At 43.8% G+C, this 15,517-nt stretch overlaps 1 protein-coding gene across 1 annotated transcript in view; it reads left to right on the top strand.

Annotated features, from left to right (window-relative positions):
• CDH24 (cadherin 24) overlaps positions 1-11,741 on the top strand; it is a 722,601-nt gene extending 710,860 nt beyond the window's left edge. Inside the window, exon 13 of the mRNA XM_086923669.1 lies at positions 10,903-11,741. The gene's annotated coding sequence lies outside the window, so the exon portion shown is untranslated. The remainder of the gene's footprint in view (positions 1-10,902) is intronic.
• Positions 11,742-15,517: the final 3,776 nt, after the last annotated feature.

Genomic DNA, 15,517 nt, shown 5'->3' with positions numbered 1-15,517 from the left:
TTGTCTCTCGGTAGGATCGAGAGACAAGAAGAGGTGAAAAAAGAAGGGGGAATTTAATGACTAAAGGGGATCGAAACGCCGTCGACTTGACAGCTTGAATTTTACGACGCATTTCACGTTTTGTGCTCCCATATAAATAATATATGTATTGACCCTTGAAAGCTTTTTCTTGTTGCTTTTGAAAATAAGATTACCCTTTCTGAAAAGCATTTGACTCCTTGGTTTTCCTTTCTTTGTAATGCATGTTGTATACATTTCCAAAACTGTCTTCGCATAATACCTGTTGGGAACTGTCTTTATTCACACTTTTGTTGAGCACGGCAGCCATTTTAGATGCCTTGACCAGACCCACTCTCTGCACGCCGCCGATCCTCAGCATGGCTCCTCACCCTCGCAAGCATCTCCCCCACGCACTGGTCACCCCCGCTCTCTCTCTCATGCATGGGCCAGAAACCTCCTCCCATGTGCGCTGCTCTTCCCTGAGAATCACACCCTGTGCCCGCCCGACACCACCCTTTCACCCTATTCATTACCGCACCCTCTGACACTCCTCTTCCTCTGTGTCCGATTGTTCATGCCGGTCCCAGGCTATCACCTAGCCCTGCAGATGTAGTTTATGGCCCCAGCTGTAGAGAATCACCCCTCTTCAAAGGAGTTACAGTAGATCAAGGCCCCCACCCGATGAGATCCGTCACACCACACGCGTTCCTACTATCTGATAACCATCCTGTATTGTGCTTGGGGAGGGGATTCTCACTGTGAGGGTGTGTGGGACCGAGCCTGAAGCGGAAGATTACAGGGATGCCTCTTTGTACATCAAAGTTTTTACAATTATGTGTCACATTATAAATATATAGCACTCCAACAAAGTAGGATTATAACACTTTAATAACTTTTAAATATATAGAACGCAACAAAAACAGTAAATACATTTAAACATTTTTTTGAAAAAAGGAGCAACAATGGTCAGTAGCTGTGTTTTGTGCGAATAGTCCCAAGGCAGCACAACGTGCTGAGTTCTGGACGGCACCCAGGTGATGTTACCTGGGTGCCGCACTGGTTTTTGGTATCCTACAATGCAGCTCCGAAAAACGGCGTGGGCGTCCCGAGGGGTGCGCGGGGAGGCCTCGTCAGTAGCGGTCTGTTGTGCGAATAGTCCCAAGGCAGCAGAACGCGCTGAGATGTGGATGGCAACCAGGTGATGTCCAGTAAGTTGTCGCACTGGTTTTGGTATCCTACAATGCTGCTCCGAAAAACGGCGTGGGGCGCCCCGGGTGGGGGGGGGGGAGGCGGCGTGAACGGGCCTCCCCAGGTGGCGGCTCGTGTGCTGTAGTGGGGCGCCCCTTTACCGTTTCAGTTGCCATTCCGCCCGCTTTTGGTACACTGTGCCACAATCCGCCATTCAGCTGAGTTGCGCCCACTCTTGCGGTTCAGCGATAGGCGGCTGCCACAGGACTCTCAAAATGGCGGCAGGCTCTTTCCTTTTTGGGCCTGGTCCACTAAAATGGCCCTGGGACACCTCTGAACTCGGACGCTTGTCTGCTAGGTCTTGGACCCCATTCTCGAAAGCGTCCCCTCAGCCGTGAAGATTTTACAAAAGTCTTGGGGGCCCTCGATTCCTGCAGGCTTCCGGTGGGGAGCGGCTCCCATGATTGCTCGCGGAATGACCACGACGGAGCCACGAGATGGTGGTGCTTTCATGCTGACGCCAGCTTCAGTCTGAAACATCCAGAAACAAGGTGGGGCTTTCATAGTTTGGGAAAAAAAAAATTCTAAACCAATGAAAAGTGTTATTTTTAGGTCATATGACCAAGCCTTCCATCATTAGGAAACCAAAAGTAAAATGAACCAATGAAAAGTTTTATAAACAAGTCACATGACCTGTTATGCGGCATAGGGCTATATAAAGCGTAGAAAATCCGGTGGCACGTGAGGCGGCGTCAGTAGCGGACCGATGTGCGAATAGGCCGAAGGCAGCACAACGCGCCGAGATCCGGATGGCACCGAGGTGGTGTCCAGCAAGTTGCTGCACTGGTATGACTATCCTACAATGCTGCGCTGAAAGACAGCGTGGGGTGCCCAGGGGGAGGCGGCGCGAACGGCCCTCTTCCGCCTCTCCAGGTGGAGGCACCTCATCTGCAGTGCGGCGCCCCTTAGCGTTTCACACGCCGGCCAACAGAGTTGGGTCCGCACTTGCTGCTACAGTAGGCCGAAGGCAGCCCAACGCGAAGAGATCCGGATGGCACCGAGGTGGTGTCCAGCAAGTTTCCGCACTGGTGTGGCCATCCTACAATGCTGCGCCGAAAGTCGGCGTGGGGTCCTGTGAGATGGTGTCAATAGCGGACCGATGTGTGAATAGGCCGGAACCAGCACAAGGCGCCAAGATCCGGATGGCACCGAGGTGGTGTCATAGTTGAGAGTTCTGAGCAGCGCTTGTAACACTGTCTGAAGCTTATTTGCACCTGCTGCAGCTTCACTATTGCCTTGGTGTGGCCAAAGATCGCCCATGACATAGGCGGCCGGCTCCCGGGGTCCGGCGTAAGTTTTTCCTTTTCCTTTCTGCATCTTGTCCCACAATCCGTTTGACCTGAAGACACAACCAGGTCCCTGAATGTGTGCAGGGGGACGCTATTGATTGAATCAAAATGGCGGCTTCACACAAAGCTGACTCAAGCGTTCCTGCTGATGCTATACAGACAAAAACTGGTTTTCAGTTTGTATATTCTTCTGGATTTTTCCATCCAAGGCTGGTTGAGAGTTTGTAGAACAATGGCTTTAGATTTTCAACATACTACTCTTCAACATTCTTCCTAAATGTAACAATGTGAGACTCACTAGGAGAACGGCTGTTTATCTTTCCTTTCAAAATGCTGCCAACAATATTTTCTGAATGGAAGACACCACAAGGCGCTGAGATCCGGTTGGCACCTAGGTGTTGTCCAGCAAGTTGCCGCACTGGTGTGGCCATCCTACAATGCTGCGCCGAAAGTCGGCGTGGTGGTTGCATAACCTTGATATCATGAGATACGTATGCAGTTTTGAAGCACATGGCGGGCGGGGACGAGAATTGTTTGAATATTTCGACATCCCTATTGATATTAAGTTCTGATGTGTTGTTGATTACTGTACTATTGAAAGTTCGAATTAACGTCGCCCATGGTACTTGCCCGCAAATGTATATCTAGATAATTTTATTGTAAGTGGTCTTGTCGTATTTTAATTACAAAATGTACATCCACCGATTTCGCAACTGTTAGACACCTTAGTTCTTGCAACCTAATGGCCCGCCCGTTACGTTCCTCTACAGTGTAAATGTCTCCTCATCATATACGATTACAGTTTGCTCCGTGGCCGGCCCACGTGGTTATAGGCCCGTATTTATATACTGACATTTTCACAATAAAGGTTTTTAAAACAAAACATGGTAGTAGTATTTACATTGGTGAAGTTTTTAATTTTAGTCACTGTTTTCGAATCAGTAAAAGGCAAGTGAAATAAAGCAGTCCAATTACATGACGGATAAAAGGTATAATACGCAGGAACGAAGTAAAGATAAATGGTCAAGGGCTGTTGTGTTTTCTACTCCTGCAACATAAAGTGATCGATAAGAATCTGATATTCAGGCCTATCGGCGACTAAGACAGCAGGCCGAGCCTCTTTTGCTCAACGGCTCCGTCATGGGACGAAGAAACGTCCTTTTTCTCGAAAACGGAAAATATTTTACTTGCAGGACAGTTGTAAATTTTCCGGGAAAGTACATTAGCTTGGAACATTATAACATATATGTTTAAGAAAAAATAATGTTCGAAAGCAATAAAAAGTGTAATTTTTAGGTCATATGACAAAGCCTTTCATCATTAGAATAACAAAAGTAAAATGAACCAATGAAAAGTTTTATCAACAAGTCACATGACCTGTTATGCTTACGTTACGCGCTGCGCGCCGCGCCCCGGATCGCTTCCGAGAAGCTGCGCTTCGCGCACCGGAGCACTTCCGGGTGCGCTAACGCGGCGTGTCATATGACGCATTACGCGACAACGTAGGTCCAGAATATAGTCAAAATGTTTCCACTAATCAGCGGTCGGAACACAACCCCTTCCAGCAGTCTAAAAAGTTTTGTTAAATGACAACAGAAGGGACAGGCAACAAGAACCATCAGTCAAAGAGGGGAGGGCAAGTTCTTCTCTACCGGGTCACGTTGGGGCGTTATCGGAACTGATCGAATTGGTAGTCTACAGTGTTTCTGGATGTTTCAGATTGAAGCTGGTGTCAGCATGAGAGCACCACCATCTCGTAGCTCCGTCGTGGCCATTCCGCGAGCAATCATGGCAGCCGCTCCCCACCAGAAGCGAGCGGGAGTCGGGGGTCCCCAAGATTTTTGTAGAATCTTCAAGGCTGAGGGGACTCTTTCGAGAATGGAGCCCAAGCCCTAGCAGACAAGCGTCCGAGTTCCAAGGTGTCCCAGGGCCATTTTAGTGGACCACGCCCAAATCTGAAGAGCCGGCCACCATTTTGAGAGTTCTGTGGCAGCCGCCTATCGCTGCACCGCAAGAGCGGGAGCAATTCAACTACATGGTGAGCGAGACGCTGTAGTCGCAAGAGCGGGCGGTAAACAGCTGAATGGCGGAAGAGGCACAGTGTAGCAAAAGCGGGCGGAATGGCAACTGAAACGGTAAAGAGGCGCCCCACTACAGCGTGTCTTCAGGTCAAACGGATTGTGGGACAAGATCCAGAATAGAAGAGTCACCAAAAGGCAAAAAGTTCCGCTTGACCCTGGGAGCCGGCCGCCTATGTCGAGGGCGATCTCAGGCACAGCAGGGTAACACGATTTGGGGAGGGGGCCGGAGTCAAGCGTTCCCTCCGAGTCCGCGCCATCATACCGTCCCTCGGGGGCCTCCGTCAAGCGGTTCAGGGAGGCACCGCATCACATTGTTTTCAAATGCAGTCACGTCCTCAAACAGCCCCCACTTACATTGAGAATAGTGAAGCTGCAGCAGGTGCAAATAAGCTTCAGACAGTCTAACAAGCACTCCTCAAAACTTTGAACTATCAGAGTGCATGAGTTTCATGCTTGATCGATTGAGCTAGCCGGATCGGGCAACAAAAAGTATAAAATAGTTATGTAAATAGTTATTTAATAAAATGTTTTACCCTGTTACTTTGCTGGTGTGTTGTATATATTTATAATATTTGCATGGAGTTTGTCATTATTTTGGGCGGGGTGGGTGGCGGAGCCGAGCTGTCTTGCAGCCATCATGGTGTGGAGCTCAAATCATCTCAGTAGTTTCGTATTTCTCATGAGGGGTTGTTCCTAATGTTTCTATTTTAGCGAGGTCAAAAAGAGATCCCATTAGTGGCCTACTGACTTTGCTCGATTCCTTTTGTTTTTTTACACGATTTTTCTCTATCTGCAAAGAATAAACAGAGTATTGCGACTCTGTGCTTGTTTGTAAATAGAGAATGAACCAAAGAGAACCAATTCTAAAACAGTAAATGGTTGGATAACAATCAATCAAATGGAGAGAGAAGCAGGCACAACGGATTACAACGGGGGCAAAGGCGTGCGTTAACTACCCTTCACTATCTGCAAAGAGAGAGTACTCCTAATAGAAATGAGGGGTGGGGGAGGCAGCGTTCAAAGCACATCAGCGTGCATAAACACTAAAAATGTTTTTACCTATCATGTACTTGACATTTGACAGCATTTAATATTTGCTATTAAAAAACCATTGAAATTCACTGAAAAAACCATAGGTTATAGACCCTATATAGTTAGGAATTAGCATTTACAAAACCTTGAAAATTCACTGAAAAAACCATAGGTTATACACCATATATAGTTAGGGATTAGCATTTACAAAACCGTATTTTACTCGCATAAAACCATTGAAATTCGTATATATAGTTAGTTGCGCTAACTATATATCGCGCACCCGCAATCCACTGCTGATGATGTCACATATTACATCATTCATGACATGGTCAGTGACATCACTGATGACATCACTGATGACATCTCAAATGACATCACTGATGACATCACTGATGACATCTCAAATGATATCACTGATAACATCAATGATGACATCTCATTTGACATTACTGATCACATCAATGATGACATCATTCATGTGATAATACGATGAACCTCTTCAGACTCTAATATAACCTTAGATACACTCAGTGTAAACAGACACTCACATACTGTCACTCATCCATGGAGTTACTCACACACCTAGTCAGTCATGCAAAGAATCAATCACACCTCCATTTGCTCAACTATACAGTTATACACACCTTACTTATTCAAACATATTCTAAGACATATTTACTCTCTTATACAATCACTGATACAAGTTTTCAATGATCCATGCAGCCACTCACACATTCACTAGCTCTTATACACAGTAATTTATATATGTCAACTCTCACATGTACTGTGTTTTTCATATGTACTTACTTTGACATGTAGCACTGAGATATCCATTCACTCACCAATACACTCATGCACACAGTCAACCGCTCATACAGCTGTTTCCACATGCACTTTTGAACCCATAGATCTAGTGAATCAACTGCTCACACATCTATGCACAGAGTCATACATCTCCCAGCCACTCACACACACACTCAGTCTCCCATACAAATACTTGGGCAACCAACCAATAACCCATATAGTTACTCATATAGCTCCTGATCAACACATGCAGCAGTTTACAGAACAACAGACATAATGATGCACACATTAAGACAGTTTAGTCACTAACCCATGCACTCAGTGAGACACATTTACTCACTCACTCATACAGTCAGTCATGCACCTACTAAATCCTTCATCCAGACACTTATACATCCACTCATTCTTCAATATGTAAGATATATTTTAACTTTACAGAAACAGACAGCCACTGGATGATGTCATCAGTGATGTTATCAGTGATGTCACTGACCATGTCATGAATGATGTAATATGTGACATCATCAGCAGTGGATTGCGGGTGCGCGATATATAGTTAGCGCAACTAACTATATATGCGAATTTCAATGGTTTTATGCGAGTAAAATAAGGTTTTGTAAATGCTAATCCCTAACTATATATGGTGTATAACCTATGGTTTTTTCAGTGAATTTTCAAGGTTTTGTAAATGCTAATTCCTAACTATATATGGTCTATAACCTATGGTTTTTTCAGTGAATATATATATATATATATATAGATAGATAGATAGATAGATAGATAGATAGATAGATAGATAGATAGATAGATAGATAGATAGATAGATAGATAGATAGATAGATAGACAGATGGATCATTACATTAAAAAATCGGCCTGACATTAAAGCTAGGTGGGCTATGAATGTATGTCTTTCTGAAAATTGAGTTATGATTCTAAAACTTTGGGAAGCACCTATATATATTATTTATCATTGAAAACTGGTACTTTTCTGGCTCTTCCTATAACTAATGTCGGGTTCCAGGATTAATGCCATAGTTTTGTCAGGCCGGTAGGTCGGTGGTTCTTAACCTTAGTGGTTCTTAACCTTCGGACTTCCGTGAAACCCCACTTATTCATTACTGGGATCCGAGGACTCCCACTTAATTATTATTGGAATCCAGGGCCCCCACTGAGTCATTACTGGAAGTCGGGAACCTGGCCTTCGTTATTTCAAGGATTTGAAGGACAAAGCAATGCACAGCCATTCTTTAAAAAAATACACAAATTATGAAAATGTTATTTAATTCACAAATATAAAATTTAAATGTTATTTTATTATAAGGTTGGAGTTTTTTTTTTATTCAGTTGAGGCCACCTGTCTCCCATAATATAGTCTGCATTGTGCATTTGCACTGATCTCATAAATTAATCTGAGGAAAATACCCTTATTTTAGCCTTCAATTTCAAATACCTTCATATTAACAGAACATTCTTAATTTATCATATTTTCATTTTACATTAATCTCTTAATGTTCATTTTCGAAACTGTCATGAACCCTCTGAGTAGACATTGCAGACCCCTCAGCTACCTGGACCACAGGTGAAGAACCGTTGCCCTAGTTTTAGAGACGCGGTTCTTGACCTCTAGCCCAATAATGTCTGGGGTCTCTGAAGGCTACTCAGGGGATGTGCAATGGTTTAGAAAACTAAATAATATTAGTAGATGAGGAAAGTATATATGTAAAAAAGAGTTACATTGAACATTTAAAAAAGATCTGTAAATGTCAAGGAATTTGAAATTGGTGCCTAAAAACAGATGATGCATCAGTTTTCTTGCGTCAGCACCAAATGTCCTTGCGCCACCATGGATGCGCTGTATTTACAATATAGTGAACCATGGCGCAAGGATTAACAGATGCGTCAGAAATTCTGACGCATCTGTTGGCACTAAAGTGATGCATTGCTAGAGTTGCTTATGAAAGTGACGCAATTCCAGCAATGCGCCACAACAGATGGGTGAGTCCCATTTAACCCCTTCCCTGCTCATGACGAGCTCAGCTCGTCATTAGGCACAGTGGAGCTGTGCTTATAACGAGCTGACCTTTTCATGAACAAGTATAGATCTTACTTTCCAGCACAGGAGGGGAAAACCACTAGCAGCCAAGGTGTTAAAAAGCCCTGCGTCATTCCTTACACCAGCTCAGACCAGGCGTAAGGATTTTGACGCAATGGCGTCCTAGAAGTGATGCAGTGAAATCTTGTAGATTTCACGGCATCAGTTCTACATGGCTTTTTGCGTCTGAACGCCCACCCTGCATGCATTATACCTGGTGCAGGTATAATGTGGCGCAGGGCTTTACAACGTGACGCATATTCTTAGATGCGTCACATTGTAAATTGGCTGCATATTTTATGCCACTGTTGCGTCACAAAAGTGATGCAACGGCAGCGCAAAAATGTCCCAAGGGACTTGTAAATCTGCCCCAAGGTTAGCATCCTTAGCTTGCTTCGTGGGAGCAATGCATGCACAGTAAGAGTTATTGTTATTTTAGAGCGCTACTGCTACCCGAAGGTGTCCTGTCGCTGTATGAAGTCCTGACGAAACAGTAAGAGAATAGAAGAGGTACACTGATATTAATGAGTGAAAAGCCATGTTTTTAATGCTTTCCTAAAGGCCAGGAGATTGGCCATATTTCTTTGGTATATTGGGAGATTGTTCCATGCCTTGGCAGCATTGGCTACAAAACTTTTGCCCCCCCAACTGGCTTTTCCTACACGAGGCACCATCACTTTTTTTGCATTTGATGACCTCAACGATCTTTTCGGTACATACCAGCGTAATCTCTGTTGAAGCTAGTCTGGCCTGGTAAACTAGTGAGACTCTGACATGCAGCAACAAAAAAAGAGACCATGCATTAAGACCAAGAGAGACACAATAATAAGCTAGAGTTTAACATTTCACTTTGTCTTTTAGAAATAAAACTACATTTTGTAAAGCTCCAACGTTCCTATACATTTATATTTGAATGTTGATTTTTTTTTCTTTGCGACTTAAATATTTCATAACTAGTGTATTTGTGTGATGTATACCTGTTTATGTATTTATGTGTATGGGTCTAAGGTTCGAATTGTTGAATTTACTTCGGCTGGGGACTGTGACTTCACGAAGCGATTCAGTAGGGGTGCACAGAAGTTATAAAGTTAAGATGGGCTGCTGTAGTGGGTTGTAGAATAGAGACAGAAAAAAACTGTAACAAGCTGTAGATTAAAGACACAACTCAGTAGCAAACTATGAATTAGACACAGGGCAACTAGAATTCTGTAGACTAAAGATAAAAAAAAGTTTGCAAGCTATGGAGTAAAACACAGGTAAACTCTAATCATCTGTAGTGTAAAGACAGGAACCTGTAGCAAGCTGTAGATCCAAGACTAGAAAAACTGCAGGAAACACAGACTCAAGACGAGGAAAACTGTTCTAAGAGTTTAGAGATACTACAGGCTGTACCAAGAGATGTACAAACTGTGAACAAACACACAGGTGGCAGGATGCAGGCTAGAATAGAAGGTAGAGCTAAAGCACAGAACAGATGGTGCAGGCAGAAAAAAATACAAATGATGACAACTGTAGAAAACGATCACGATTTTTGGATTAGAGACTAGAAAACTGCTGTAGGATGTAAAGACAGGAAAAGAGTTGCATTTTGTAGACTAGAGTCAATGACATCTGTCCGGGGCTCTAGAATAAGCATAATAAAAACAGTAGCAAATTGTAGATTGAAGATACAGATGTGTAGTAAGATGTGGATTGGAGACGGGGAAACGTGTAGCATGCTGTAGCCTAAAGACAGCAAACCTGTAGCAAGCTGTGGAGTAAAAAACGAGAACTGCTGCAAGCTGTGAATTAAAGATGGAGAGATCGTTAGCGAGCGAGGCACCAAAGACATGAAAACTGTAGCAGCTGGCGAAAAAACTGCAGGAAGCCATAGACTGGAGACAAAGAAATCTGTAGCATGTTGTAGAGTAGACTTGAGACCGTGGAAGCTGTGGGAAACCTGCCTCAGTTGTTTAATCTTTCAGATGTAAGTGCTTTCTGGCCAAGAGATAGAGGTGATTAGGCCCAGGTCTTTTGGTGGGTCGTCACAGTCTCCACCACAATCACAGCCTAAATCGAAACCAAAACCAACCCAGGCAAATGTGTTAAAACCAGCCCCAAAATGCTGTAAGCCGTTATTAGAATGTGGCAATGAAGCCATGGTTGGGTCATGGCAGCTCATTGTGCTCTAAAATTAGCTTTCGGTGAAATCTCAGAGTGGTAGAATGGCCAATCCGGCTGTGATCACAATATGGGGATTTCCACCCATTGGGTTGAGATAGGATCCCCACCATGGTTCATTGTCACACTGAACTATCTCAGTAATGTCTGATCACGTGTGTGACATTGTTTGTCATTTCTCTTTCTCCACAGACAACACCAGCATGGTCAACGCCCAAGGTCCAAGCACGAGACTTTCATCGCTCCCCCAGAACTCGCCTCTCATTGAGGAGCGACTGCAGAGAGAGGACGAGATGGTTAGAAATCACAGACCTACCTTGCCCCCTTCCCCAGGAGACTCATTTCTAAGCCACAGCAGAGGTTCCCATGGAGCTGTCTATTCCCTCGGGTCCTGTTTGTTCCCTGTGTCTTGTCTGTTGTCCTTTGTATTGTCCGCTGCTCCACATCCTATTATTTACCTACAGTTTGTCAGTCTGTTAGTTGCCCCTGTTGCTTGTCCCTTCACCTCCATGTCATCAGTTTCCCTGCTTCCTTTCTGACCGCCTACTTCCTGTCTATTCCATTACTTCCGGACCTTCCTCCTCAGCTGCCTGCTTCCACGTGTCCTGTCTAACCACATGTTTCAATGTTTGTTGCAACGTTCCCAGTGAGGTGTTTGCCCGTGACTGGAATTCACACTGCGTACAGAGGGTACTTCCTGTGCTGAAGATTGCCCTGCATCATTTTCCTCCGCGTGATGGGAGGGACAATGGAGGAGATTGGTGGTTGGGGGTAAGGACCAATTCAGCCTTCCGTTCTCTCAGATGCCGAAAGGGACTACTCATCGAATCGTGAATTTTAATTTAATACCAATAAACATTTTATTTTCTATAAAAACAAAAAAATGTAAAAAATCTATATTAAAAAAACAATCACCCAAAATGTGTGTTGCTTTCTTTCCAGGACCTGAAAGTGTGTTTATGAACTAAAATGTCATCAGTTTCACGATTAGGTGTTATGTCATACTGACTTTGTGTCATTCCTTCATAATACTTTATTGCGACTATTACAGTCATAAAAGCACAGAGGTTGATAAAAGTCGACTATACATTTTCATAAAAACTGAAACCTAGAAACCAATTACAACATAATCGGTAATATGGTACAGAGACTACCAGTGGTTTTAAAATGGTAAGACAGTTTTAAATTTGTCAAATTTAAAAAATATAAATTTGACTAAAAAGTTTAAGAACATCATTAAACATTGTAGAAGGTGATTAAGAAACGCTCCAAGTGTTCACAGATAAATAATACAGTTGAAGCTCACTAAATATCAATTTCCAAAAGGTGCCTTCTTTTCAGACACATTGCCTGGAGAAATTTAGAAATTGTAACAACATACACCGGGTCCATATCAGATTTTAGAATTCTCAAAAAAACATGATAATCCCTAATACCCAAGTTCCTACACAATTGTATTGTCCTTTTAGACCTAGCCTGCTTATAGGCCGGGCAGAAAAAAAATACATTAATTTCCGTTTCTTATGCCACTCGGCATCCGGGGCAGAGGTAGCAGGCCTCATCTGACCACATATTAGTTGTTGCAAATAGTGGCAGGGTCCCGTATCTAAATTAGAGGAATAACCTCCTCGTGAACAGAGGGTTTATAGAGTCTAAAACATGTTCAAATTGATAATGAGCTTTAAAAGTCATGAACCCGTGCGTCAAACTCGTGCCACTGGTTACTTGGGTTAGGCTATCCAGTTTGTATTGTCTAAATTCTTTAGATAAAGTTTTTGGGGGAGTGGCTGGGCATGACTCCTCTGGAGAGCTCCAGAGATCCTCCCTGCTAATAGCACGGAGCGAATCCCTCACAAAAGACAGCCAAGAAATGCTACCCACGGCCCCATGTGACACTAGTATTGCTTTGAGTTCCTCCCGGTAGTGTCTCAACTCAGCTGTACTCCAAAGCCGACGCCAGTATAACAGGGGTCAACTCGAGATTAAGTCTGCTACCGGTAGGATACCCAGGTCCATCCTAAGGGGAACCAGTGGGGTATTTATTGGGAGGGCTGTAATACTTCTAAGAAACTTGTTTTGAGTGAGGGTCAGTTTAGTTGATTTACTATGTCCCCAAAGTTCCGCGCCATACATAGAAGCGGAGCGTTCTTGAACTTTATACATTTCCAGGGGGGGGGGGGCTAATTACTTTCAAACACAGCCTTTCTGAACTTTCCATAGTCCCCCTATTGCCTACGTAAGCTTCAGGTTCGCCTTTTCAATTTGTGGGCCCCAAACCATTTTTTCATTCAGTGTTAAGCCAAGATATTCAACAATGTGCACTCTCTCTAACGGAACACTGTCCATTAGTGGGTGCGGGTAGGTAGTTGGTTTAGCATTGAAAACCATATATTTGGTTTTACTAATATTGACTAAAAGTTTTCTCCTTTTACAGAACTGTGTGAATTCCCTCAGGACTCGCTGCATCCCAATAGGTGACTTAAAGAGGAGCAGAGTATCATCCACAAACATCAGTGCAGGAAATTTGCGTGATGATATTTTCGGGGAGTCCAGGTCTTTCGCAAGGAGTAAGTCATCTATAATTTTAGTCCATTAAGGAAGAGTGAAAAGAGCGTTGGCGCGAGCACACAGCCCTGCCTGACCCCCTTATCGACGGGGAAAGGAGTTGTTAGTTGAGCATCTTTGCCATATCTCACTCTGGCATAAGTACCCTCGTGGAGGCATTGCAGTTGGTAACAGAGGTAGGGTGGTACCCCCAAGGTCAATAGGATGTTCCATAACTGGTCCCTATCAACCATATCGAACGCAGATTTTAAATCCACGAATGTGAGATAAAGGCTCCCCTGTTCTAAAACCACATGTTTCCAATATATCATCTGCAACCTAAACAACTGATCAACAGTTGACATCTTGGCACTAAAACCAGCCTGGAGTGGAGTAAGGATATTACAATCTTCCATCCAGTCCTGTAGTCTCCCTAATAATAGCCTCCCATAGAGTTTCTGGGAGACGTCAATAAGGCTAATAGGCCTATAGTTGGAAGGCTCCAGTGGGGAACCTTTTTTATATATTGGGACAATCTCTGCGCCTGCCCACGTCGGCGTTGCAGGGAGGCCATATTGGATAGCATTAAATAATGATAGAAGATATGGGGCCCAAATTGCATGTTCACTTTCATACAGGTCACCCGGAATTCTGTCCACTCCTGGGGCTTTATTGGACTGGAGTTTATTTAGAGCAAATATCAGTTCGGCCATAGAAAAAGGGGGGCCTCACAAAGAATTTGGAGGTTAAAATTACACAATGGAGCATGTTTAAAACATACATCTGGGTGGGAACTAGAGTATAATTCCTTAAAATGTGAGAACCAAGCATCCTCATCAATATTGGGGTCAAGTGAATTTCTACCTTCCGCTTCCCCAAAATGAACCAAATTCCGGAAATTTTTAATGTCTTTTTGGTCCAAGGCCTTCTAGATCTCCAACCATATTTCTGTCTCCCACTCAGTCTTCACATCTACAATTGTTTTCTTGTAGGCAGCCCTCGCCTCCTTAATACGGGAGCAATCAGCCCCTTTTAGAGCGGCCAGCAAGCTTAGTTTCGCTGCCTTACAATTTTTCGAATACCACGATTTCCTGGTGCCACCAGATTTATGTTTGAAAGTACCACTCTTAAAAAAGAAGCCAGCCAGAACCAGGGCCAATTCTTGATGTAAAACACCTATTTCCCTGTCAAAGCTGGGGTATATTGTATTTGCCGCAACGGCACTAGTTCTCTCCAGAACAGGTATAATACTGGTGTAAATTTTTGCCATTGATTCCTCTGAATGATTTAACTTGGACCATCTGATCCGTCTTCCTCCTTCCACAATAACCAGATTATTTTGGTGTGGCTCAATAATATCTCCTCTCGAGCCGCATCACTGATAGTGCAGATCAATGACTATGGGATTATGGTCACTTTCACATCGTTCTCCTACCCTAAAATCCCCAACAACATGCCAAAGCTCTGCACTAATCAGAATATAATCGATAACCGTGGCCTGACCAGCCATTTTGAAGGTAGGGCGGCCAGGATTGTAGCCAGAAAACCGACCATTGCAGACCCTTAGCGAGAAACGCAACGTTAAGGAAGTTAACTGCATGATTAAAGGGGTCTATTGATTAACCATTTCCATGCTCATGACGAGCTCAGCTCGTCATGATGCATGGTTGAGCTGTGCTGATGACGAGCTGAGCTCGTCATGATCAATGGACCTGACGATAAGTCAGCATAGGAGGGGAAAACACCTAGCAGCCAAGGTGTTAATGGGATACATATTTGGGGGGGGGGAATTGCCCAGATGGAATCCTCCTCACTGGTAACTGGGTACATGATTCCATTCAGTGGTTCAAAATGACAATTAAAATCTCCACAAATTATGAGATTTGAATTTCCTACCAATTTATTCAAGAGGATTACCAAACTATCTATAGTTGGTGATGTCCGACCGTACTGAACCACTCGGGAATAGATATTGATAATGACCAGTTTTGATAAATTCTTGTGTGACAGGAGAATACAGGTTAGGTCTGGGGAATTTGTCTCAATTCTTTTAACCTTACATCCTATATGTAAAGCCTCCCATAAACATAGGCCCCCAGAAGGTCTACCCTTGGCTCCCTTCACAGCCCCCTCACAGTATGTTACAAAGCCTGCCCTGTGTTGTAGCTCTACCGCCCAGGTTTCCTGGAACAAGCATATCTTGTGGGAATCAATATATTCCCCCCAATCTACCTGTTCCAGTTTAGAGGTGAGACCTGCAATG

The sequence above is a fragment of the Lissotriton vulgaris genome, chromosome 5 (assembly GCF_964263255.1).
Source record: "Lissotriton vulgaris chromosome 5, aLisVul1.2, whole genome shotgun sequence".
NCBI classification, from domain to species: domain Eukaryota; kingdom Metazoa; phylum Chordata; class Amphibia; order Caudata; family Salamandridae; genus Lissotriton; species Lissotriton vulgaris.
Note: the sequence above shows the minus strand (reverse complement) of the source record. Positions and strands in the feature narration are given on the sequence as shown.